Source organism: Eumetopias jubatus, unplaced genomic scaffold, assembly GCF_037043125.1.
Source record: "Eumetopias jubatus isolate StellerSeaLion01/CBP00866 unplaced genomic scaffold, mEumJub1_p1.0 scaffold_8, whole genome shotgun sequence".
Classification (NCBI taxonomy): Eukaryota; Metazoa; Chordata; class Mammalia; order Carnivora; family Otariidae; genus Eumetopias; species Eumetopias jubatus.
The window spans coordinates 95367753-95394522 of record NW_028274814.1 but is presented as its reverse complement, the minus strand read 5'-3'; the positions used below and the strand labels follow the sequence as shown (position 1 = coordinate 95394522).

General features: G+C 37.6%; 1 pseudogene; it reads left to right on the top strand.

Moving 5' to 3' along the window:
* Window positions 1–1161: 1161 nt before the first annotated feature.
* On the top strand, window positions 1162–13240 carry LOC114214888 (claudin-6-like; annotated as a pseudogene).
* Window positions 13241–26770: the final 13530 nt, after the last annotated feature.

Genomic DNA, 26770 nt, shown 5'->3' with positions numbered 1-26770 from the left:
GTCTGCATACGAAAGGTGTGTTCCCAGGCAAGCAATTTATTATCACTAGGAATTAGCTATCACTGGGAGGGGCAGTCTTTCCCCACCCAGGAAGAACCCCAAGATGTCAAACCATCATAAAATTAAAAAAATAAAAACATGATTAATACACCATCTCAGTTTTTGGCTTATTACTATAAGCTTTATGAGTGCTTGTCTCTCTCTTTCATAGTCCCTCTTTGTCAACCCCACTCTCACCTCAGCAGCTTCTGAAAGATGAAGCACTTTTTTTCTTTGTGATCCAGGTGATCCAGGACTTTGTTTCTCTCTGTCATAGCCACAATTGGTGCACCTTGCCTAAGTAAGGCTTAGAGCCCTACTAAGAAGAAGCCCTTCTAGACTATGTTGGAGGTGGGAGGGCAAGAGCAGGGAATAAGAGTAGGGGCCAAACTGTTGAGGGATAGACATCTTTATTCTGGAGTCGGAAGAGAGGGAGTCCTAGCTGGGAGTCCCAAAGGGTGTTAGTCACAGGTCACTATGCATCAGCATCCTAGCAATAGAGAAGACAAGCAGAGAATCTATTCCCCTTGACTGAGCTGCCCACATGTTTCAGCAATAAATGGTCTCCATACTGGTGAAAGGGACAATCTGTTAGCCTCCCTTCAAGAAGAACAAAGGCTTAGCAACAGCTATGATGAACAGGTTACTTTCTTGAGTTGTCTGGGTTGTCCAACTTCAGGATGAAGTAGGGGTAAAAATAGGATAGATTCTCTAGAGTAAGTAAGTGTCCTTGGACTCCTTGAACATCAAAGAAAAAGATGTTTATAGATGTTAAAGTGACCAAGTAGAGCCTTAATTGGCAAAGCACCACTCAATGTCAAAGGTGGTTTACCAAGGTGCTAAGACAGGACACCGTTCAGGATATTGAATTATGAAACCCAAGTACTCTATAAATATATTTTTTCTTTTTTTTAAAGATTTTATTTATTTATTTGAGAGAAAGAGAGCACATGAGAGGGGGGAGGGTCAGAGGGAGAAGCAGACTCCTGGCCGAGCAGGGAGCCCGATGCGGGACTCGATCCCAGGACTTCAGGATCATGACCTGAGCCGAAGGCAGTCGCTTAACCAACTGAGCCACCCAGGCGCCCTATAAATATTTTTTCTTTTCAATCTCACCCTACCATGAAGAGGTTAGCCATGGCTGAATTAGCACTAACAGTGTCCACAGCTTCTGTAAGTGATAGAAACTTGGCTCCTGGTGCCTCATACATATTTGCCCAAGTAACCTCTCCAAAAGAAAGATTAATAAGCTACACCTATCTCTGTGATCCTGGTCAGTTTTATTCATCTCTCTGAAGCTCAATTTCCTCCTGTAGACACTGAAAGTACTAATGTTTACTTTGTAGCTTTGTTGAAATCATACCGGGAAGATTACAGTAAAGTTTAAATAGTTAAGAAATGACAACTCCTGGGGCGCCTGGGTGGCTCAGGGGTTAAGCGTCTGCCTTCAGCTCAGGTCACGGTCCCAGGGTCCTGGGATCGAGCCCCACATCGGGCTCCCTGCTTGGCGGGAAGCCTGCTTCTCCCTCTCCTACTCCCCCTGCTTGTGTTCCTGCTCTTGTTAACTCTCTGTCAAATAAATAAATAAAATCTTTAAAAAAAGAAAGAAATGACAGTTCCTTCTCGTTCCCCCTCCAGTCCTCTCTCCTCTATAAACAATAAAAATAAGTTATTATAAAGTAACCAGAACAATTAAACTGACCTAAACTAAGCACTTACAGTGCATTAAAGACTAGTCTAAGTACTTATGTGTCTTGATTCTATGAGATTTAATAGCCTCTTGAGAAAAATTCCAGACTTTAAATAGATCACATGCCATAGCATTTACATATAACACTCTCCTGACTATCTGAATAAACCACAAATCCAAATAGACACGAATGAGATGAAAAGATTTTTATAACAGTTGACTCAATTTGATATTAGAATAAGAATGAGAGAAATCAGAGAATATTTGTTACCTTCATGGCATCTATTTATTAGGTAATTTTAGAAATTTTTGAGAAAAAAAAAAGAAAATACCAGCTGAAAACATAGCTGTTAAAAATTGATCACAGTAACCAAGACTGGTATGGTATTGAAAAAGAGATAGACACTTAAATCAAGAACACAAAAATAGAAACAAATATACTCAGTTAATTTTTGACAAAGGAGCAAAAGCAATTCAACAGAGGAGGCCTTTTCAATAAATGGTGCCAGAGTAATTGGACATCCATTAGCCTAAATAAATAAATAAATAAATTTTAAAAAGAACACAACCTGAACCTCACACCTTATGCAAAAATACACTCAAAATGAATCACAAACTTAAATGTAAAACAGTGAAAATCATAGAAAAGAATATACAAGAAAATCTTTGAGAACTAGGACTAGGTAAAGAGTTCTTAGACTTGACACTAAAAGCATAATTCATAACAGGAAAAATAGATAAATTGGACCTCATCAAAATAAAAACCTTTTCCTCTCCCAAAGATCTCATTAAAAGGATGAAAAGACAAATGAGAGACTGGGAGAAAATATTTGCAGATCACCTACCACACAAAAGCCTTTTATCTAGAATATATAAAAACCTTTCAAAATTCCAACATAAAAAAAATCCAATTAGAAAGCTGGACATTGACACAGAAAAGACATTCACAGACATTTCACCAAAGGGAATATACAGGTGGCAAATAAACACATGAAAAGATTTTTCTTTTTTCTTTTTAAGATTTTATTTATTTGTCAGAGAGAGAGAGAGAGAACACAAGCAGGGGGAGTGGCAGGGAGAGGGAGAGAGAGAAGCAGGCTCCCTGCTGAGCAAGGAGCCCTATGTGGGACTTGATCCCAGGACCTGGGGATCATGACCCCAGCCGAAGGCAGACTCTTAACTGACTGAGCCACCCAGGCTCCCCACACATGAAAAGATTTTTCAACATTATTAGCCATTAGAGAAATACACATTAAAACTACAATGAGATATGATTATATACATATAAGAATGGCAAAACTCGGGGCGCCTGGGTGGCTCAGTCGGTTAAGCGTCTGCCTTTGGCTCAGGTCATGATCCCAGGGTCCTGTGATTGAGCCCCACATCAGGCTCCCTGCTCAGCGGGGAGCCTGCTTCTCCCTCTGCCTCTGCCTCTGCTCCCCACCCCCACCCTCACTTGTGCTGTCTCTCTCTGTCTCTCAAATAAATAGATAAAATCTTAAAAAAATAAACTTAAAAAAAATGGCCAACTCAAAAATAGTAATAACAGCAAATGCTGAAAAGGTTGCAGAGAAACTCGATCACTCATACATTGCTTGTAGGAATGTGAAATATAACACCCATTCTGGAATATAGCCCAGCAATTCCTATCAAAATTAAAAATGGATTTACCATACAACCTAGCAATCCACTCTTGGGTATTTATCCCAGAGAAATGTCTTATTTCCACATAAGAACTTGTACATGAATGTTCATAGCAACTTCATTCCTAATAGCAATATCTGTGAACTATCCAAATTTCTTTTATAGGGTGAATGGTTAAACAAATTGTGGTGTGTCTACACTATGGAATACTACTCAGCAATAAAAAAGGAACAAATTATTGATACACACAACAGAAGTTTGAAGGAACTTCAAGGAAATTATGCCGAATGAAAAGAGTCCATCTAAAAAGGATATATACTGGATGATTTCACTTTTTGAAGGTTGGTGAAATAACCTAATAACAGAGATGGAGAATAGAGTAGTGGTTGCCAAGGGTTTGAGATAATAGGGAAGAGATGGGCGTGGCTATAACGTGGTGACAGGAAGGAGTCTTGTGGCGATGGGTACAGTTGAAAATCATGGTTGTGGTGGTGACTGTCCAAGGCTCCTATGTGAGAAAATAGCATCGGGCCACACACACAAACACAAGTACATGTATAACTGGTGAAATTTAAATAAGCTCTATAGAGTGTATGAATGTCAGTAGCTTTGACTTTGGTGTTGTACTATAGTTGTGCAAAGTGTGAACACTGGAGGAAGAGTGTACAGAGTTCCTCTGTATGGTCCTTTGCAAGCCTCTATGCATTTATAATTATCTCAAAATGAAGTTTTTTTAAAAGCTGCTATAAACCTTTAAAATATATGTAATTTATTTTGATAAATAGTTTTGCAAGATATACCAAAAGGAGTTTTATATCTGTTCAATTTTCCTGAAATTAAAACCCACTACCTTCTCTTCCCTTTCATTGAAAATGTCTCATCATAATTATTTTAACAATTTAGAAACTGGTATAGAAAAAACAGACCAGTGAGAAATATACATCTATGGTTGCCAGGTGTCCATAAATGGGCTGAACATTCTGTCATTTTAGGAAAAAGAAAACAACTAGTTGGGCATAAAAATATAGCTTTTATCTTTAAAGTTTTTCCTGTATGTATTGCAGGTTGCTTGGACTTTGATATTGTTTCTATGTTTTATTTACTTATTTAATTTTTATTTATTTTTAAGATTTTATTTATTTATTTGAGAGAGAGAAAGATAATGAGCACGAGTTGGGGGGAAGGGCAGAGGGAGGAGCAGATTCCCTGCTGAGCGCAAAGTCGTACATGGGGCTCAATCCCAGGACCCTGAGATCATGACCTGAGCCACAGTCAGTTGCTTAGCCAACTGAGCCACTCAGGCATCCCTATTTTATTTTATGACAGGAAAAAGAACACAGATGTTGCAAAACTGTGACAGAATTATTTTTTAAAAAGAAAGTAAGTTCTGCGCCTGCAAATCAAAATAAGTTCTAATAAAAATATTAGTATTAATCAATATTATTACTGTATTATTAATATAATATTATTGTATCCAGTAATATTATTTTTTGGGAAGCAGATAAACTAATTTTAAGGTTCGTACAGAAAAATGAGTAGTGGTTTTTAAAATATGTCTACAAATTCTTTAAGAAGTGGAGCTTACCTTCCCTGTCCTTGAGCATGGCTAGACTTAACTTCTAGTGACTATGATAAAGTGACAGTGTGTCGTTTCTGAGACTGTCATTAAAGTCACATTGATTGATGCATTGCTTGCTTTCTCTTTTTACATCACTTGCTTAGGAGGAAATCAACTGCAACACTGTGAGGATGCTCAAAAAGGTCTATGGAGAGGTCCGTGTAGTGAAAAACCAAAGCCTTTTGCCAAAGCCCACTTGGAAGTAAATCCTTCAGCCCCCATCAAGCCTTCAGATGACTCCAGCCTCAGCTGACATCTTGACTACAACCTCACCAGAGATCTTGCACCAGAAGAACCCAGCTAAGCTACTCTGAAGGTCCTCACCCACAAAAATGGTGAAATTAGTAGCTGTTTACCATTTAAGTCACTTAGTTTTGGGGGTAATCTGTTATAGAGCAATAGGTAACTAACCTAATGAATAAGTAATCACAGCCATGAAATTAAAAAAAAAAAGAAGAAAGGGGAATTAACTTGATCAGATAGTAAAACATATTCTAAAGCTTCAATAATTAAAACAGTATGTTACCAGCATATGAATGGACATACAGATCAAAGAACTATAATAGAAAGTTTATAAATACATATATCCATGTGAAAATTTAGTATATGGTAAAGGCGACATTTCAAATCAATGGGAGGAAAGATGGCATTTTAACAACTGAAGAGCCGTCTGGAAAAATAAGTTGGATCCATACTCTATACTTTATAATAAAACTGAATTACAGATAGATCAAATACGTAAATATTAAAGATGAAAAAAGGATTAAAACAAATTATGGGAGAATAAAAAACATTTCTGAGTGGAAACTCAAAAGCCTTAAAAGAAAAGAGTGATAAATTTGATCACACACACACTTTCTGCATGGAAAAAACTTTATGGACAAAGACAAAAGACAAACTGGAAAAATAATAGCTGCTCATACCCCACATAAAGCACTTATCCTCCTAATTTATAAAGAGCTTTTATGAATCAACAAGAAAAAGACCAACAACCCAGTAAAAGATGAGTAACAGACAATTGGCAAAAAAATGAAATATACGTGGCTTTTAAACTATAAAAAGATGCTTAATGACACTCAGTGCAAGAAATGTGAATTAAAACTACTGAATGATACCACTTTTAGTCACATTGTCAAAGACAAAAGATCTTGGTAAGACCCTATATTGGCAATGGTGTGGAGAAACAGACACTCCTGAGCATTACTGGTGGGAAAGTGAATTGATATAATCTCTGTAAGATCATTTTGGCAATTTTGTTGTTTGTTCAAACTACAAATATACTCTAGAGAGACTTGAACCTCCACCCACTGCTGGTAGGACTATAAAATGGTGCAATCATTTTGGAAAATAGTCTAACAGTTCCTTAAGGTTAAACATGGAGTTACCTTATGACCCAGAAATTCAACTTCTAGGTTTCATTTCAGGAGAAATGAAAACATACATTCACACAAAAACTTGTACACAAATGTTCTTAGCAGCATTATTCATAATAGGCAAAAAGTGGAAACCATTCAAATGCCCATCGATTGATGCATTTTATTTTAAAGATTTTATTTATTTATTTGACAGAGAGAGAGAGAGAGAGAGAGAGAGAAGCAGGGGAAGTGGCAGGCAGAGGGAGAAGGAGAAGCAGGCTCCCTGCTGAGCAAGGAGCCTGATGAGGGGACTCGATCCCAGGACCCTGAGATCATGACCTGAGCCGAAGGCAGATGCTTAACCAACTGAGCCATCGAGGCACCCCAATTGACACATTTTAAATCAGTATGTTATATGGAATATTAATTGTGTCTCAGTAAAGCTGTTTTTATTTTTTTTAAGTAGCCAAAGAGGAAGACTTGTTACATATGGAGGGACAAAAGATGACATCAGAATTCTTGTCAGAAACAATACAAACAATGAAGACATTGGAGCAACATATTTAAACTACTAAAAGGCAAAAATTGTCAATCTAGTATTCTATACACAGAAATATATCTTTCAAAAATGAATGTGAAACATCACACTTTTAAATAATACTTGAGTCAGAAAAGAAGTCTCAAGAGAAATTTAAAAACATTTTGACCTAAATGAAAATAAAAAATACAGGGACACCTGGGTAGCTCAGTCAGTTAAGTGTCTGCCTTCGGCTCAGGTCATGCTCTCTGGGATTGAGCCCCACATCAGGCTCCTTGCTCGGTGGGAAGCCTGCTTCTCCCTCTGCCTGATGCTCCCCCTGCTTGTGCTCTCTCTCTCTCTCTCTGATAAATAAAGTCTTTAAAAAAATTTTTAAAAAAGAAAAAATACAGCTTATCAAAATATATGGAATGTCGTGAAAACAGTGCTTAGAGAAAAATTTATGGCATTAAGTGCATATATTAGTAGGAAAAATCTAAAATAAAATATCTAAACTCCCATTTGAGGAAACTAGAGAAAGAACAATTTAAGCCTAAAGTAAGCAGAGGGAAAAATATATAAATTAGAGCAGAAATCAATAAATTGAAAACAAGAATGCAATAGATCAATAAAATTGATAAACCTCTACTAGACTAACCAAGTAAAAGAGCAAGAAGACACAAATTACTAAATTCTGATACATGTGCTGATTAGTATAAGTACTGATAAAAGAGTAAATCTTGAAAACATTATGCTAAGTGAAAGAAGCAAGTCCCAGAACTGCATATTATATGATCTCATTCATATAAAATGTCCAGACCAGAGAAAAGAAATTGAGAGATAGAAAGTAAATTAGTGGTTGTGTAGGAATGGGCGGAGAGAGACATTAACAGATAGGTGGGTGATAGCTAAAGGGTATCTAGTTTCTTTTTGAGGTGATGAAAATATCCTGAAATCAACTTTGGTGATGGGTATACCTACCTGTGAATATACTAAAAAACACTGAACCATACACTTTAAATGAGTAAATTGTATGGTATGTGAACTATATCCAATAAAACTGTCTTAAAAAAAAAAAGCAAGGTGCAAAACATTGTGTGTAGCAGGTTAATATTTGTGTAAGAAAACATGACGGGGAGGTGACCAAATGTTCAGCACAAAATGCTTATCCAAGCATATTCAGGCAGGACTCGGGAAACTGAATATTTTTTGCCTCCAAGAGAACTAGTAGCTAAGGGACACGTTTGGAAGGAACTTTGTATTATCCTCTTGCACATTTTGACTTTTGTACCATGTACAGTATTAATAGGCAGATTTATTAAAAGTTAATGAAGTTTAAGCTTTGGGACCCCTCATTTACCTGGGCCCTTCATAAGGCCCTGGGAGGGACCCTAATAACGTGTTTACACGGTCATATGTTTTTGTAAAATTTGCAAAAATGAGATATGTTCACTTCAAACAGTTAATTCTGCTGGTTCTTTCCACTCCAAATTCCCCTCCATTCACTTCCCCTTTTATGTGATGTGTGGGGGAGGGAGAAGAGGGAATCTGGCTGTAAACATTTTGGGGATGTTGTTAAGGGAAATAGACTCAAGAGATACTTGTATTTGGGTTATGTAGATAGCCATCACTTCCTGCAGTTAAATTATTGCTAGTTGATTTGGTGTTTGAAATGACTTCCAGAGATACTCTTATTATCCACTTGCATCCAATGCATCTGGCACTGCAGTAAAAAGGTGCAGGGATGGAAGTTATATGGTACAATGAACATGTCCTTCGGGGCACCTGCGTGGCTCAGTCGTTAAGCGTCTGCCTTCGGCTCAGGTCATGATCCCAAGCGTCTGCCTTCGGCTCAGGTCATGATCCCAAGAATATAGAATATACGTCAGCATGGGATCAAGCCCCACATTGGGCTCCCTGCTCAGCAGGAAGCCTGCTTCTGCCTCTCCCACTCCCCTGCTTGTGTTCCCTCTCTCACTGTCTCTCTGTCAAATAAATAAATAAAATCTTTAAAAAAACAAAACAAAACAAAACATGTCCTACCACACTTGGCACCAGAAGTATATGGGTGTGAGAAACAAGATCTGAAATACATAGTCACAAGACCATCTGGGAAAATTTTTTCCAGTTTTCAGAATACAATGGTAACCAGAAGATTAGTCAAATGCATTTCAAAATAGAAGCTCTTTCCTGTCAGAAATGTACCTAATGCTGCCAATATCATTCGTCATTTAAAAATTTTTTAAAAAAGTGATTTCTAGCCCTGGTGTCAAACTCTATAGTTGTTGCACCTGTAAAAGTTTAGATACATCTGCCTAAACATTTTCATATCAGTAACAAAAATCATTTCATTACATCTTTTTTTATTTTAAAGTAATATACAAAAAAAGCCATTCTAATTCCATTTTTGAGCCTCACATTGGTATTGATTCTCACACCATCTTCCGCCACTACCATCCCCAAAATAGCTCATATCACAGATATCTGTTATATTAAGTGTTTGGTAATAGAAACTAAGGTTTTAATATTGTGGCACAGGAACGTCAAAATGTTTGTAACAACATCTAGCTTTATTCCAGGCAAAAGAAGCAGCACAATGTAAATACACGAAGACTTTAAACAGTTAAATTCATTTAGTGAAATGCCAGTAGTTTACATGGCTAGAATATAGGATACAAAGGGGGCACAGCTAGAGAAGATACTGAAATATAGAAGGGTCGGATGATGAAGGGTCAGGCTAAGGAGATTCCATTTTATCCTATAATGTTCTTAATTTTATATGAGCTTCAGGAGTTTCATGAACCACTTTGAAATTCTATGCAAAATATTATATGTGCATTATGTACATTTTCCTAGGGAGACAGTTCATAATTTTCACTCATTGTCCAGTATCCCCTGAAGGTTATTATTATCCTTACTGTCATGAGTAACCATGGAAGAGGAAGTTACATGATTCATTCACTCAAGAACTTTTGTGTGGGTTTACTACATGTCAGGTATGGTGCTTCCTTTGCTGAAGTGTGGAGGATGATTTGGAAAAGAGGTAGGGCTGGGATGTAGTCATGGGAGGGCAATTTACAGACTTCGGTAACTAAGGCAAGCACGAATAAGATGAAATGAGATCAAAAGAGATACTAGAAACTTTAAGAGGGTAAACTAAACAAGATTTGCTCTCCAGTTGACCTTGGGGAAATGAAAGAAAGCCAGATGTCACTCTTGGTTTTCTAACTTAGATAAATGAAGATGTTATTAACGAGATAGAGTATCATCACCAAGAGAGAGGGATAGATTTAGGAATAAATATTATGAGCTCAGTTTTGGACATGTTGATCTGAGTAGCTTGTGGGATTTCAAAGAGAAGAGGTTTCTATTGATCTGGAAAGAGAAATCTGGGATAGAAGTGAACATCTCAGGGTCCTTACAAGGTAGAGTTGAAACTCTAAGAGTAGATGAGATCACCCAGACAAAGTCAAAAGAGAAAAAGCCTAAGGAAGAACCCTGGGAAACACCATTTATAGCCAGTCAGATTATTATCAAGAACTCTCAAGAGAGATTGAGAAAGACTGAGCAGAAAAATATGTAAGTGAGAATAATGTGGTGTCATCGAAGGCAGAAATTGAATTTGCAATTGGGAAGCAATTGGTGATCTTTTGTCGGATTAATTTTTAGGGAGTAGTGGTGATATAAGCCAGGTTGAAGTGAATTGGAGAAAGGAACCTGAGAAAGTATTTTTCTACTATTCTTTTTTCTAAATTCTATTAAGACATAGTTTGCATTCAATAAAACTTACTCATCTTAAATGCAGTTTGATGAGTATTGGCGAATGTAAACACCTGATTAATCATCACCACAATGAAAATATAAAACATTTTCATCACCCAAAAGAGTTCTCTCTACCCCTTCTAGTCAATGCCTTCTGACCCTGGCCCCAGGTACCCACTGACCTGCTCTTCGTCACTATGGATAGTTTTTTCTTTTCTAGAATTTCCTAGAAGTGGAGTCATACTACAGATACTCTTATATCTGGATTCTTTACTTTATGTCAGCATGGTGATTTGTCCATGTTGATGAATGTATTAGTAGTTCATTGCTTTGTATTGCTAAGTAGAAATTTATTGAATGGATATACCATAATTTATCCATTCAACTTTTGATGAACACTTGAATAGTTTCCATTTTTTTTTAGTTATTATGAATATACCTGCTGCAAAAATTTGTGTTCAAGTCTTTGTGTGGATATTATTTTCATTCCTCTAGGAGGAGAACTGCTGGTTCACTGGTGTATGTTTATGAGAGAGCTAAACTGTTTGCCAAAGTGGTTGTCTCATTTTACACAGCCAACAGCAGTCCCAACTCTGTAACATTTCGTATTGTCAGACTTCACAGTTTCAGCCTTTTTAGTGTTTATATTATAGTATCACATTGTGGTTTTAATTTGTATTTTTTTAATGATAAGACATCTTTTAAGGTACTGTCATTCATGTATCTTCTTTTGAGACATGCAAGTTCAAATCTTTTGCCTGCTTTTGATTAGTTTTTAAAGAATTCTTGATAATATCCCTCTGCCAAATGTATGTATTGTGAATCTTTCACCCAGCCTTGTTTCACTTGCCTTGTTTTTAAAACTGTGTCTTTCAAAGAGCAAATGTTCTTAACTTTTATGAAGTAAAATTTATCAATTTTTAATGTGTTTTCTGTGTCCTATTTAAGAAATCTATGCTTATACTAAAGTTGAAGATATTTTCTTCTATGTTTTCTCCTAGAAGTTTTATAATTTTAGCTTTTATATCTAGGTTTAGAATGTACTTTGAGTCAGTATTTATGTATGGTAGGAGAGTAGTTCACTTTTTTTCCATAGAGATTCCTGTTACTCCAGTACCATCTGTTGAAAAGACTTTCTTTGGGGCGCCTGGGTGCCTCAGTTGATTGGGCGTCTGCTTCGGCTTGGGTCATGATATCAGGGTCCTGGATCTGGTCCCATGTTGGGCTCTTTGCTTGGCGGGGAGTCTGCTTCTCCCTTTCCCTCTGCCCCTCCCGCCTGTTCGTGCTCACTCTCTCGAAAAAATAAAATCTTAAACAAATAATACATTATATGTTAAAAAAAAAAAGAAGAAGATAGTAGGAAGGGAAAAATGAAGGGGGGGAATCGGAGGGGGAGACGAACCATGAGAGACTATGGACTCTGAGAAACAAACTGAGGGTTCTAGAGGGGAGGGGGGGTGGGGGGATGGGTCAGCCTGGTGATGGGTATTAAAGAGGGCACATACTGCATGGAGCCCTGGGTGTTATATTCGCAAACAGTGAATCATGGAACACTACATCAACAACTAATGACGTAATGTATGGTGATTAACATAACATAATAAAATAAAATTTAAAAATTTTTTTGAAAAAAAAAAAAAGCATATACCGCTCAAGGGAGTAGCTGGTCCTGATACCTGATGGTTCTCTGAAACTAAGAATGTAGATGCTCAGCCCCTGTTGTTCTCAATTGAGCCTTAGTTGCTAATTCTTATAAAGTAGGAACAAGCCCCACATGGTACCTCAACCTGATATCAATTGAAAAGTGATTATTGGTTAGAAATGCAATACATCTGGAATTCTCAAAAATTAAACATTAATGGTTCCTTCTTGTCCTTAATAAAGAAAAAAAATTAACAAGAAAAAAATAAAGATAACAAATTAAAGTACACAATTTGGTAAGTTTTTACATATTCATACACCCATGAGGCCATCACTACAGTTGAGAGCGAACATACTCTTCACCTCCAAAACAGTCCTTGTGTCCCTACGGCATGTATATGCTTTGTAAAGATTTTCCCCCAGTCTTTTCATTATCATAGCAGTGTCTTTTAAAAAGCATCATAAGTTGTCCTGCATGGTGCAGAGCACAGGCCAGATGCAGTGCAAGGTGTACGACTCCCTGCTGGCGCTGCCCCAGGACCTGCAGGCCGCCCGCACCCTCGGCCTCGTTGCCCTCCTCTTGGCCCTGCTTGGGCTGCTGGTCTACCTCGCGGGAGCCAAGAGCACCACCTGCGTGGAGGACAAGGACTCCAAAGTCTAGTCTAGTCTCTGGGATCATCTTTGTCATCTCAGGGGTCCTGATCCTCATCCGCATCTGCTGGATGGCTCACGCCATCATCTGGCACTTCTACAACCCCCTGGTGTCGGACGCCCAAAAGCGGGAGCTGGGGGCCTCCCTCTACTTGGGCTGGGCGGCCTCTGGTCTTGTGTTGCTGGGCAGGGGGCTGCTGTGCCGTACCTGCCCCTCTGGGTGGTCCCGGGGCTCGAACCATTGTATGGCCCGATACTCAGCATCGGCCGCACATGCCACCTCTCAGGGGGCCCCTGAGTACCCCACTAAGAATTATGTCTAAATCTGTTAGGGGAGTGGAGACTCCCTCGACAGTGGAGCCTAACCCCCTGAGCTGGAGACATGGAGATGGTAATCCAGACAGCTTGGGGGCTGTTTTTATCTTTTTTGCTTTTTGGAGGAGGGAAATTTTTAAAGTTCATTTGAAAACCTAACCAAGGAACCCAAGTCTCTCCTGGGCTCTGCTGTTGGTATTTCTCACCTCTGGATGATGGAGCCAAGGAGGTGATGCTTCACAGATTCTAGATCTTTCTCCACCCTGGACATCCCCATCTTGGAGGCCAACCTGGAGCTGTGAGCCAACATAAGGCTGCCTGCTGTTGAGGTGCTTTCAGCCTGTCCCTGAGTCCCTCCTTACCGGTCAGGCCTCTGGAACCCCTGGGGGCTCTTGAGCCTCAGGGATAATAAATCACCAAAGAACTGCCCGCCTCCAAGTCTTCTGACCTCTGGCTCCTCTATCTTGAGTCCCGAGTTCTGTCCTGGCTGTGCCGTAGGCCCCCTACCCCACCCTGATCCTCTCACCTTCAACCCCTGCACACTTCTGCCACACCTCCCCCCATACACACTCACCAGTTTTTGCTAAATAAAGCATGTCTTATTTTGTTAAAAAAAATAAAAATAAAAAGCATCATAAGTATTTAAACTATGTTTAAGTTCAGTTTATCTATTTGTCCTTTTCTTGATTGTGCTCTAAGAAATCTTTGCCTAACACCCAGGTCACAAAAGTTGTCTCCTATTTTTTTTTTCTAAAACTTTTATGGTTTTAGGTTTTTCATTTAGGTCTGTGATCCCTTTTGAACTCTTTTTTGTTATGTGGTGTGATATATGGGTTCAAGTTAATTTTTTTGCACATCGATGTCTAATTGTCCCAACACACCATTTGTTAAAAAGCTATCCTTTCTATACATTGCCTTTGTGCCCTTAAAACACTTTTTATATTTACAGAAAAGCTGCAATGATAGAAGAGAGAAGTCCATCACCCGGTTTCCCTAATGCTAATATCTTAGTTTTGACAAATGAACTGGGGTTAAGTAAGATGTTAACATAAACATTAGTACATTACTATTAACTAAATTTAGACTGTATTTAGATCTCTCTAGTTTTTCTACTTACGTCCTTCTTCTGTTCCAGGATCCAACCTAGGACATGATATTGCACTTGCACTTGTCATGTCTCCTTATGTTTCTTTCATTTACACATAAATAAAAATGCACTAGGCCAAAGCCTTATAACACAGACAAGAAAGAACATTAAGCATTATTCTGAAGTGCTAACAGTTGTGGCTATTAAGATTTTAAAAGCAAAATAGACAATTTCCCTTCAGAGTTCATAATGAACGGTGGCATTCTGAAATTTCATGAAAGTCACCAAAATAATTGCTACTTTTAACCCATGAGCATTTGAGAAAATATTAAAATGAGAAAAGCAAATTTAGCATTTATCCAAAAAACTTAAGAGTTAATTTTAAAATGAGAAAGTAGGTATAAAATTAGGTGGTTAAAAATAAACAAATTAGCAGGAATTATTGGAGATTTTCAGATATGACAACCCTGGTCAACTGCTGACTATTATGTAATATAGTTATGATAAAAAATCCTAGGCATAATTTTTAACTATCTAGCTGTGGCTTTATTCAACAAAGTGAAGCAAGATCTGGATGATGTGAACCTACTGTTGAATGACATTTGTGATCAGTTGTATAACAACACAGCTGTGATGACAGGTGTGAACAAAGTGTCCTTTAAAAACATGAATAAGCACACAATATGTGCTTTGTCTAGCTATTTTTTTAAATCTCATTGGAGAAAATATGACTTCTTTACTACTAGGATTTGTTGACTTGAATTCAACATTTTGCAACTATTATTTGTATTCTTTTCAGATTCATCTCACAGATGAAGTATTTTAAAGACACCTGTGAACTAGATGATCTCCCCATGATGAAGCTGTTCAAACTTTGCAACATGGGCTCCAAAACATTTTAAGGACTCCAAAATATATTTTCAAAGATTTGAAGAGAAACTGCATCATAAAGAAGATGCAACATGTTTTTTCCTAAAAGCTGATAAAGCTCTAATACACCATTAAATTCCTTTTAAATAATTATAAGGTTATAGGAAAGTTGAAAGAATATTATAAAAACTGTTTCCCTGAATAATTTGAGAATAAATTGCTGAGCTGATGTCCATCACAAACAAGGACATTCTCCTACATTACCACAACCAAAATCAGAAAATTAACACTAATATGTTAATCTGATCTTCAGCCCCCATTCAAGTTTCACTAATTATCCCAATAATGTCCTTTAGAGCAAAATAATTCAGTTTACAATCACACATTGACTTCTTTGTCCCATCTTTTTAGTCCTTTTAGGCTAGAACAGTTCCTTAGTCCTTTTTGAGGTTTATGATCTTGACAATTTTGAAATCATGTTAACTTATTTTGTAGAAATGTCCCTCAATTTTGGTTTGTTTGATTTTTCCTCATGACTAGATTCTGGTTATGTATCTTTGGCAGGAATATTACAGATATGAGGCTGTGTTCTTCTCAATGCATCCTATCAGGTAGCACATGGTATCCATTTGTCCAATTACTAATAATATCCACTTGATCATTTGATTATGGTGGTGTCCACAAGGCATCTTTACTATAAAAATGTTTTCCCCTTTATAATTAGTAAGTAATTTGTGGGGAGATATTTGAAATGATGCAAATGTCCCATTCTTTATCAAATCACCCTTCGATTTATTTGTTTGTATCTGTATAGGCTCATTCTTCTTATTTTTACATTGTGTTAAAACCTTTTATCACATTTTTTGCAATTTAAAAAATTGTAGTAAAATACATAATACAATAACTAAGTGTACAGCTCAGTAAACTATATTTACACTGTTGTGTAACAGATCTCTAGAATTCTTTTTTTTAAAAAGTAGGCTCCACACCCAATGTGGGGCTTAAACTCATGACCCTGAGATCAAGGTTCACATGCTCTCCTGATTAAGCCAACCAGGTGCCCCTCTAGAATTTTCTCATCTTGCAAAACTGAAAAACTCAAAGTCTATACACACAGAAAAACAACTCTCCATTTCTCTCTTCCAAGCCCTGGTAACCACAATTCTACTGTTTCCATAATTCTAACTGGAAATTTGGAATCATGATTGTGACTGGGGATTACTCTAGATATCTCATGTAAGTGGAATCATACAGTATTTGCCCTTTGGTGACTGACTTATTTCATGCAGTATAACGTCCTCCAGGTTCATCCATGTTGTAGCATGTGCCAGGATTTCCTTCTTTTAAAAATCTGAATACTCCACTGTGTATCTACACCACACTTCATTCACCTGTTGATGGATGTTTGGCTGCTTCCACCTCTTTGATATTGTGAATACTGCTGCAATAAACATGGGTGTGCAAGTATTTCCTTAAAATCCTTCTTTCAATTCTTTTAATTATATATTCAGAAGTGGGATTGCTGGATCATATGGTATTTTTATCTTCAGTTTTTTGAGGAACTTCCATGCTGATTTCCATAGTGGCTGCACCATTTTACATTCCCGCCAGCAGTGCTCAAGGGTTCCAATTTCTCTACATCTTCATCAACATTTGTATTTTGTATTTTTTGATAGTGGCCATACTAATGTGTATGACGTGATATCCCATTGTTATTTTGATTTGCATTTCTCTAATGATTGGTGATGTTGAGCATCTTTTCATATACTTATTGGCCATGTGCATATCTGCTTTGAAGAAATGTCTATTGAGGTCCCTTGCACATGCTTTAATCGGGTTAATTGCTCTTTTGTTGTTAGAATTATTTATTCTGGATATTAACCCTTTATCACATATATGATTTGCAATTGTCTCCTATTCTGTAGGTTGCCCTTTTACTCTATTGTTTTCTTTAATGTGCCGAAGTTTTTAGGTTCGATGTCCCATTAATATATTTTTGCTTTTGTTGGCTGTGCTTTCTGTGTCATATCCAAGAAACCATTCCAAATCCAATGCCATCAAATTTTCTCCTATGTTTTCATCTAGGAATTTTATAGTTTTAGGCCTTAACTTTAGGCCTTTAATCCATTTTGAGTTAAATTTTGTATATGGGGTAAGGTAAGGGTCCAAATTCATTCTTTTGCATGTAGATATTCAGCTTTCCCAATACCATTTGTTGAATAGACTGTCCTTTCCTCATTGTGGTCTAGGCACCCTGTCAAAAATCATTTGACCATATATGTGAGGGTTTATTTCTGAACTCTCTATTCTGTTTCATTGGTCTATTTGTCTGTACTAACACTTTTTTTGTTCCCAAATTGTTCCCAGTTTGGCCAGGTGAGCACCCATTCTTACTGGCTTCTAGGTCATTTCGATATGTTTCCATTTCCTGAGAACTTCCTTGCTTTCTGGCACAAGATGTTCTGTCATTATTTTTTTTTTTTTTTTGAGAGAGAGAGAGTGTGTGTGTATGCATGCAAGTAGGGGTGGGGAGGAGCAGAGGGAGAGAGAGAGAGAGAATCTTAAACAGGTTCCACACTCAGCTCCGAGCCCTACGTGGGACTCAATCTCACGACCCTGAGATCATGACCTGAACTGAAACCAAAAGTCGGCCACTTAACCAACTGAGCTATCCAGGCACCCCTACTCTGTTACTATTCACTTTGCCTGTGACAGCCTCAAAATCAGCCATTTCTCTAAGCAGCCCTAATTCCTTTTAGTGGATATAACATTTAGAAGTCAAGATCTAGATACTAGATATCCTCGTTAATATTAAAGTGTCACTGTTCCCAGGCCCTCTGAGTGGATAGATATAGGAAATATAATTACATAAAACTCCAATAAAAAAAACCCACAGGGTTCATTCTATTTTTCATCCTTTCTATATTTTTAACTCCTTTCTCAGAAAGTGAGAAACCCGTCTTCTATCTCCCTTTTCCCGTCTACTCAGTTCCCTCATACGTAACCAATGTCCCATCTCCATTGCTACCCTCTTATACACATGACTCTCTCCTCTCCCTGCTTGGGTTCTACCACTCTACACCAGGCCACACTCCTGGACGCCCTCCTCATACCTGCATAGCCTCTGACTCCCCATGTTGGGTTACTTCCATACATGGACGCCCTCCTAACCGTACAGGCTGTGGCAACCCACAACAGGCATTCTTCACCTTACTCAGGATCTGACTCTCCATGCCAAGGTGCAGCCCATCATGAAACTTTTCCTCATTTACTTGGACTGTAATACTCTAAAATGCCATTCCACAATGTGGGCACTGTGGACTCTAACCTCATCTGACTACCTCCCTGCACCACACACACACACACCCCACCCAGGCTACTCCTTCCATATAGACACCCTGCTAATGCCATTGGGCTCCAACAGTCTATGTAAGGCTGCCCCCATGTGGCTCTACACCACACACTAGCCAGCTACCATGGACTCCCTCTTCACCCAGCTCAGGTGAGACCAGGACACCCTTTTCTATTCTCTGGACGGTTTAATGTACTTGGTGTTATTTCGTCCTTAAATGTTTGAAAGAATTCATCTGGTGGTTTCTTTGTGGTAATTACGAAATTCAGTTTCTCTTTTTCTTAAAAGATTTTATTTATTTATTTGAGAGACAGCGCAAGGCGAGGAGGAGCAGAGGGAGAGGGACAAACAGACTCTGCACTAAGCCTGGAGCCCAATGGGGGGCTCGATCTCACAACCCCATGATAATGACCTGAGCTGAAATCCAAAGTCAGACCTTTAATCGACTGAGCCACACAGGTGCCCCTCAAATTCTTTAACAGACAAAGGACTACTCACTTTTCTCATTTCAGTTTTGGTAAGTTGGTTTTTGCCTGGCGGAACTTGGACTAATTTTCCCCTTTTCATTCCTGATGCTGATTAGTTTTACCTTCTCTTTCTCAATCTATCAGTCTCATTAGGGGCTTAGCTTTTTAATTACCTTTTCAAAGTACCAATTGTTGACTACGTTGATTCTCTGTTTAGTATTTACTAAGTTCTCCCCTTATCTCTATAATTGCCTTTTATTTCTTTTAAATTTCCTGTTGGTTTTGGTATCTTATCAAGGTAGCTTAGATTGGTGGCTAGCAAACTTCTGTAAATATTTTTGGTAAATACTTTAGGCTTTGTGAGCCATAGAGTGGCTCTCACTATGCTGTTAAGAGTACAAAAGCAGCCAGAAACATACATATATGAATGAGTGTAGGTCTGTTCCAATAAACCTTTATCTACAAAAACAGGCAGGGGGCAGGATTTGACCTAGTGGGCCATATATTGCTGGCTCCTGGCTTAGATCAGTCGATCTCTTATAGGTCTGTTTCCAATACGGGTCATTTCTCTTAAGTTTTGTCCATATCTTGTCTTCTAGTAGGTAAATCAGGTTATTTTTGATTGAGTGACAGAACTGCACTCGAAGGACTGTAGATAGTTTGGAACTCTGGATGATGTTAATCTTCCTCCAGGTAATTCACTTCTGCTTGTGCCAGGCAGGTAGACTCAACTTACGGTACCTTTAATCCAAACAGGGATTAAGAGAATTTTGAAGCTGTATGAGCTCTCTGGGGTGCCAAATGAAAACCTGATGTGTATACTTTTTCCTTGCAGCCCTCAACTCTAATTTGTGTCCCTTTAGCCCCATGCATGTTAAAGATCGTGTTTAGCTTCTAGACCTCTTGGCCTCTACTTTCAGAATTGAAATTTTAGAATATTTTTCAGAATCTCACATGCCTCTTACCTCCTTTTCCTAGATTTCAACCCTGCAATTCTTCATGTATGCGTGCTTTTGATGCTTTCAAACAGATACATAATTTCTCCAGCTTTCCCAGTTATTTTAGGTGAGAAAGTAGGCCTAGGCCATTCATTCTGCCATCAATGGAAACAGAACTCTCTTTGTACTAACCTAGTATACAGTGTGCCTTTTCAGTGTAGAGATTTGAGTCTTCACTTCAGAAAATTATTCTGATTTTCTATTTAGAACTTCAATTATGTTAGGCTTTTTTTTTTTTGCCTGCCTTCCTATTTCCATAATTTTAAAATAGCAATAATTTTTAAACCTTTAAAAAACCACTTATCTTACTGTGCTCCTTTTCAATTTTATTTTCATTTCTATGATGGTTTTTCTTTTTTCCTTTCCTCAATATGTCATTTCATATTTCATCTTCTGTTATCCGGCCATCTATATTTTTGTATTTGACACTGTTTTTTCCCACCATAGCAGTAATTGCTTCATTGTCTGCAACTTTTAATGCATGGCAAATGTTTGACTGGTTGACTCCTTTCATTTGCAGGATCTGGGGCAAGAATATAAACGGGAGCCCCTAACCATGTCTAAATTCAAAAGTTATTAAACTTTAAAACAATGAAATAAAATATATTCAGCCCTTCTACCTCGACAGATATACCTTCAGAACAACGAAAGATGTGTAAAGCTATGGTTTTTATATCACTGAAACTCAGTAAATATCAGACAACTAAATTTAATTATTACTGTACATGTCTAGGTATTCTCTTGAGGGACCAGCAATGCTTGCATACAGCATAAAAGAGGCACATTATTTCATAAGTTATATTACTTATCCCATGAATTTTATTTTTTGCCCTTATTTCAGCACAATCATTAATAATGTTATCCTATTTTCACATAATTTGCATTCCATTGACAGTAACAATCTTCAAGACTACAAATTTAAACATAATCTTATTCAAAGCACACCAAATTTGTACGGAGGTGTATACACTTCGGTACACTTTGAACATAAAGAGAAGAAATCCAATGCTTGGCACTTAGTGGGAAAATGCTTTGTTATGCAGGAATCTTTTGCATTTGTGCTAAGGAAGAACTTGACAATTAGTCTTTTCTGTGTCCCCAGAAAAGGGGACACTCAAATCCTCCTTGCTCTATGAAGCAATGTAAGTAGCAGCACAACCCACAAACCTGCATGGTATTTGGACACAGTTTTCTTTTGAAGACACTAGGCAGAGGATATGGAGAAACATTTCCCTAGGGTCTGAATGCGGTTATTCACAAGAGCAGAAGTTTTGAGTTCCTAATTGCACTGTGCTGGCACTGAGCATCGGAGTCAAAGTGACAGTGCTGCCTATGTGTTAATATATTTGTGTGCCTGTGATATGTGGGTCCCTCTAAAGTGTGGGACCCAGAACAGGGACTCCTTTTGTCTAGATCTATGGGTGGTACTGGAATTTGGTTATAATTCTCATCTTCTGCACACAGTTTTTTCTGGTTACTTTTTTTTTTGTCTAATGCCAAGTTTTATTGCTCTACTCACATTTTTTTCTTTAGTATGTTTGTATCGGTGCAATGCCAAATACTTCACACCGTATACCCTTGCTGGCTCTTTCTAAAAGGTGCTATCTATCCCTCCCCCCCACTACTCCAATAGTCTCCATTCACACTGGTTTTCAATACCACTTACATCTTTTGTCATTTGTGGATTTTGATCTATAATCCAGTTTTACAGGTCAAACTGTGTCTGTCCCCTTCTGCGACACCCCCCTCAAAAAGATATGTTGAGATCCTAACTCCAAGTAGCTCAGAATGTGACCTTAGAAATAGGGTCAGTGCAGATGGAATTACTTAACACTGAGTTATACTAGAGTAGGGTGGGCCCCTAATCCAACATGACTGGTGTCCTTACAAACAGTCATGAAAAGTCAGAGACACACAGGAAGAATGTCATAACGAAGCAGAGACTGGAGTTATGCAAATGTAAGCCAAGGAACGTCAAAGATTGCCAGCAAATGACCAGAAACTAGGAAAAGGACTGCCCTACAGTTTTCAGAAGGAGCATGACCTTACTAACACCTTGATTCTGAACTTCTAGTCCCCAGAACTGTGAATCAATAAATTTGTTGTAGTGCTTGTACGCTCTTACGGCAGTGCTAGGAAAATAATACGCAGGCTGTCCTACTGCCTGCTTGTTGCTTGGTCGGTGTCTAGAAGGGGGAAGGAACTTTGGATCTAAGCTGTCACAAATTTCACTGCCCACCATTCTCCACATTTACAAAAGAACTCTGTCACTAGAATTTCCTACATGATTACCCCAAAAGGAATGGGTTCCTGTTCTGTATACTAACCTACAAAGGATCCTGAATAAATATATACAAGCAGTATTTTCATACATGGAGGCAAATGAACTTCTCCATAGTGTAAGTGTGACTACAATATGGAAGGCTTTTGAGTTACTGTGAGCTTGTGTCCTTGCTAAGAGCTTGCATTATTGGGAACAAAGGCTATTAGTAGCTGCACAATAAGTTCTGGTAAAAGTCCATCATGCCCTCCCTCGAAGTCCCAAATGAGACACAGGCTTACTATGTGAGAGAAATGGGAAGCTCCATTGTTAGGACTATGGAAGGCTCAATGAAGTCACAACTCTAGAACTTTAGATATTTCTGCTATTCCCTGACCAGTAGTAGCTCATTGGAAAATACCTATTTTGCAAAATTGTGTACTTCTTGGGGGCTTCAAGTTTACATAAGGCAACAAGTGCAAGAGGGCTTTTCAATCAAGTGCAGAGGGCTTGGCCACTCTGAATAAATCATCATGACACTTGATCTGTGCAAAAGTCCAAACACCTATCGATTAATAACATCCCTACCCAACTACTTTCCCATTTATTTGCTCTTCACAGTATTCTTTTAAAGACTATCTCCTTAAAAAAACAAAAAATTAAAAAATAGACTATCTCCTTTCTATCCTCTCATTCCCTTCCAAATCCACTCCTGAATTCATCTTTTCACGCTCACCACCCCACTAAAGCATACCATTCAAAGACACCAGTGAATTCTGCATTGTCAAATCAAATGGTCGATTTAGTCTTCATCTTATTGAACCCCTCAGTAGCATGTAACACACTCCACACCCTCTGTTGTGAAACTTGGCTTGAGACACCCTCCTGTTTGTTCCTTCCTTCCTCTGGCTCCTCCCTTCTCTCTCCCCTTTTTGGTTCTTTTACCTCACAGGCTGCCCCCTCTCAGTATTCATTGCCTTGTTCCATTTTCCCTATTTCTAGTCATAGAAGCACTGACTAGAAGCACCCCAGAGTTCAGTCTGCTGACCTTTTCTATCATCACCCTCTTGATGATCTCACCTGGCCCCACTGCTTTATCTTTTTTTCATTTTTAAAAAATCAATTAATTAACATATAATGTATTATTTGTTTCAGGGGTACAGGTTTATGATTCATCAGTCCTATATAATATCCAGCGCTCATTACATCATGTGCCCTCGTTACCCCATCCCCCACCCCCTCCCCTCCAGCAACCTTCAGTTTATTTCCTAAGATTAAGACTCTCCTATGGTTTGTCTCCCTCTCTGGTTTCATTTTTTCCTCCCTTCCCCTATGATCCTCTGCCTCGTTTCTTAAATTCCACATATCAGTGAGATCATATGATAGTTGTCTTTCTCTGATTGACTTATTTTGCTTAGCATAATACCCTCTAGTTCCAGCCATGTCATTGCAGATGGCAAGATTTCATTTTCTGATGGCTGTGTAATATTCCATTGTATATATACACCACATCTTTATCCATTCATCTGTCGATGGACATCTGGGCTCTTTCCATAGTTTGGCTAATTTGGACATTGCTGCAGCCCCACTGCTTTAGTACTTCATTGTACAAATGTCCTATTTATCTACTGTCAGTGGACATCTGAGCTGTTCCCAGTTTTTTGCTATTAAAAATGTTGCTATAAATGTTCTTGTAAATGCCTCCTAGTGCAGAGATACAAGTTTTCCTAGTGTATATATGGACATTTACAAAGTAAGACTAAACTGGTTTCCAAAGTGGTTGTACCAATTTACACTCCTTCCAGCAGTATTTTTCATTGCATCACATCCTAGCCAATACTTAGAACCAATTAAACATTTTTTGCCTATCTTGTAGATATGAAATGGCACCTGTGATTTTAATATGCATTTCTTAGATTACTAATGAAATGAGAAATCATTTCGTATACTTATGGAATATTCTGTGAAATGTCAGTTCATGTCTGTTGCCCATTTTTCTGTTGGGTTTTTGTCATTCTCATAGATCTGGTGTTTTATATTCTTGATCCTAGTCCTTCCAGATTGCAGCTTCTCTTTGCAGTCTTTGTGGTATCTTCTAATGAGCGTAAGTTCTTAATGTATTCACACTTATCAATCTTTCCCTTTGATTTGTACTTTGCCTTAAGAAATTCTAATCCAGTCATAAAATTATTTTCTAGATTTTATGTTTTCCTGTATTTTCTAACTTTGCCTCTCACATTCAGTCCACATTTAATCCACCTAGAACTGGTGGTTATGTATAGCATTAGGTAAAAATCCTAGTTTTTCTCAGTATAGTCCACAGTAATTTCCATTCTAGCATAACTCTAGCTTTCATATATGTGGTTTTGGTCTCTCTATATTGTTACATAGTCTGTTTATCTATTCTTGCACTAAGACTTATTACACTGCACTATCTTATTGCAAGTTTTGACTGACGGGCGTCTTCCCCCATCTTGTTCTTATTTATCATTTGCCTTTAACTTCCACACAAAGTTGAGAAAAAGATTATCAAGCTCAATAACAAAAAGAAACCTCTTGGAATTTTAATTGAATTTGTACTAATGCTAGATCAGTTTGGGGGAACTGTCATATTTATACTTTTTATTCATGAACATGGTATGTCCATTAATTTGGATCTACATTAATGTCTTCCAATAAAGGTTTAAAACTCTCCAAAGAGGGTTTCCACATCTTTTATTAAATTTAATACTAGGTACTTTATATCTGATTTCTGTATTTTGTGTTCACAGAGCTTGTTAACCTATTAATTCTAGTAATTTAACTTCAGTCTTTCACATCATCTCCTATCACCTGTAAATAACGACCACCAAGACCCACGATTACATTCTCTAGGGTGGCTCCTCTGACTCCTGAGTAATTACTGCTTTGCTACTGAATCTTTCTAAATTTGTTTCCTCATCTGTAAAATGAGGTACTCCAATAATACTGTTTTGACACTTACTTGAAATAACACATGGGAAGTGGCCAGCATATATTAGTCTCATCAACTCTTTTCTTCCAGACAGCACATGGCTTTTTTTTTTTTATACTCAAGGTATTTTGCACATTGCAATAGTTTTGAGTATGCACTGAATAGAAATTATTCTATTTCCTGGCTCCCAAAAACAGAAAGAATATTCCTTGGCTTATAGCTCATTCCTGAATCCCATACTTAGCAGAGAGTAGGCACTCAAATGCTAAAAAAGATAGGCTTTCACCTAGGGTTAAAAACAAAAACAGTACTATATAACTAAATAAAGTTAAGCCCACTGCTACACCTACAATGAGAATTCTGTTCAGAACATTAGGATACTATATACACCTCTTCAAAGAAACGTTAACTATATTCTCTAATTAAAGTAACAGTCTCTGTAGAAGTACAAAATTTGCAGGTAAAAAAATCCCTTCCAATGACTGTGTGCATTGAGCAAATTCAGAAATATTTTCAGTATAAGCATGGAAATAAAAAAGATTTTAACTGAATAACTGGTTTTATTAACTGGTTCCATCAGAAAAATCTGTATTATTCTTATTACCTTATTCTGGTTTGACTATACTGCGCTGACTTACCAGAGATATTGGATTATAAAAGACTCTTTCAGATCTTTCTTGGATATTGGAACTTGGCTTCGATATCTTTCAGTTCTTGTGTCTGCCTTTTATTGGTTGTATTAGTTTGGGCCTGAATGCATACACTGAACTCAATTATAAAATGGAATTACTAAATCATGACTTACCCTTTTCTTACATAAAGCCATCACTAGATGGCAGCATACTAGCTTAAATTTTTTTAAGTGTTTAAAATATTTTAAACACTTAAAATATTTAAACTATTTAAGTCACTGTAAAAATCACAAGATATTTAAAAATAAGATGCCAGTTTTTACCTCCAAAATGGATATATGTATTTTAAAAGCAACCATTATTGAAAAGTTTGTGGAGAAATGTTATTTTTCACATACAGCTGGGGAGAAGGTAAAGCAGAGGGCAACATCATGTGTCAAAAAACCTCAAAGGTTCATATTCATTGAATCAAACACTCTAAGAAACTACTTTTTGGAAAAGACATATATTTACATTTATTTACAAGGATATTCACTGCTGTATCCTTCATACTAGTAAAAAATCGAGTAAAATAACCTGAATACCCAATGACAAGAACTGATTAAAACTGTAAGTTGAAATACCAGTTAGCCATTAAAAGTTTAAAACCCCAATATGTTGATAATTACTGTACATAAGTCACTTGGGCATCTTGTCCAAAAGCAAATTCTGATTCCCTAAGTCTGGGATGGAGCCCCTGATTCAGCATTTGTTAACAAGTTCCCCACTCACATCATGCTCACATTGGTAGGCTATAGACCATGTTTTTAGTAGTAAGCTTTTAGACCATTTAATTAGAAAATGTTGATACTTTGTTAGCACTCAAATGGCCCCCATATAACCTACCTATACATTTTCTCTATAACTTATTCATATAACA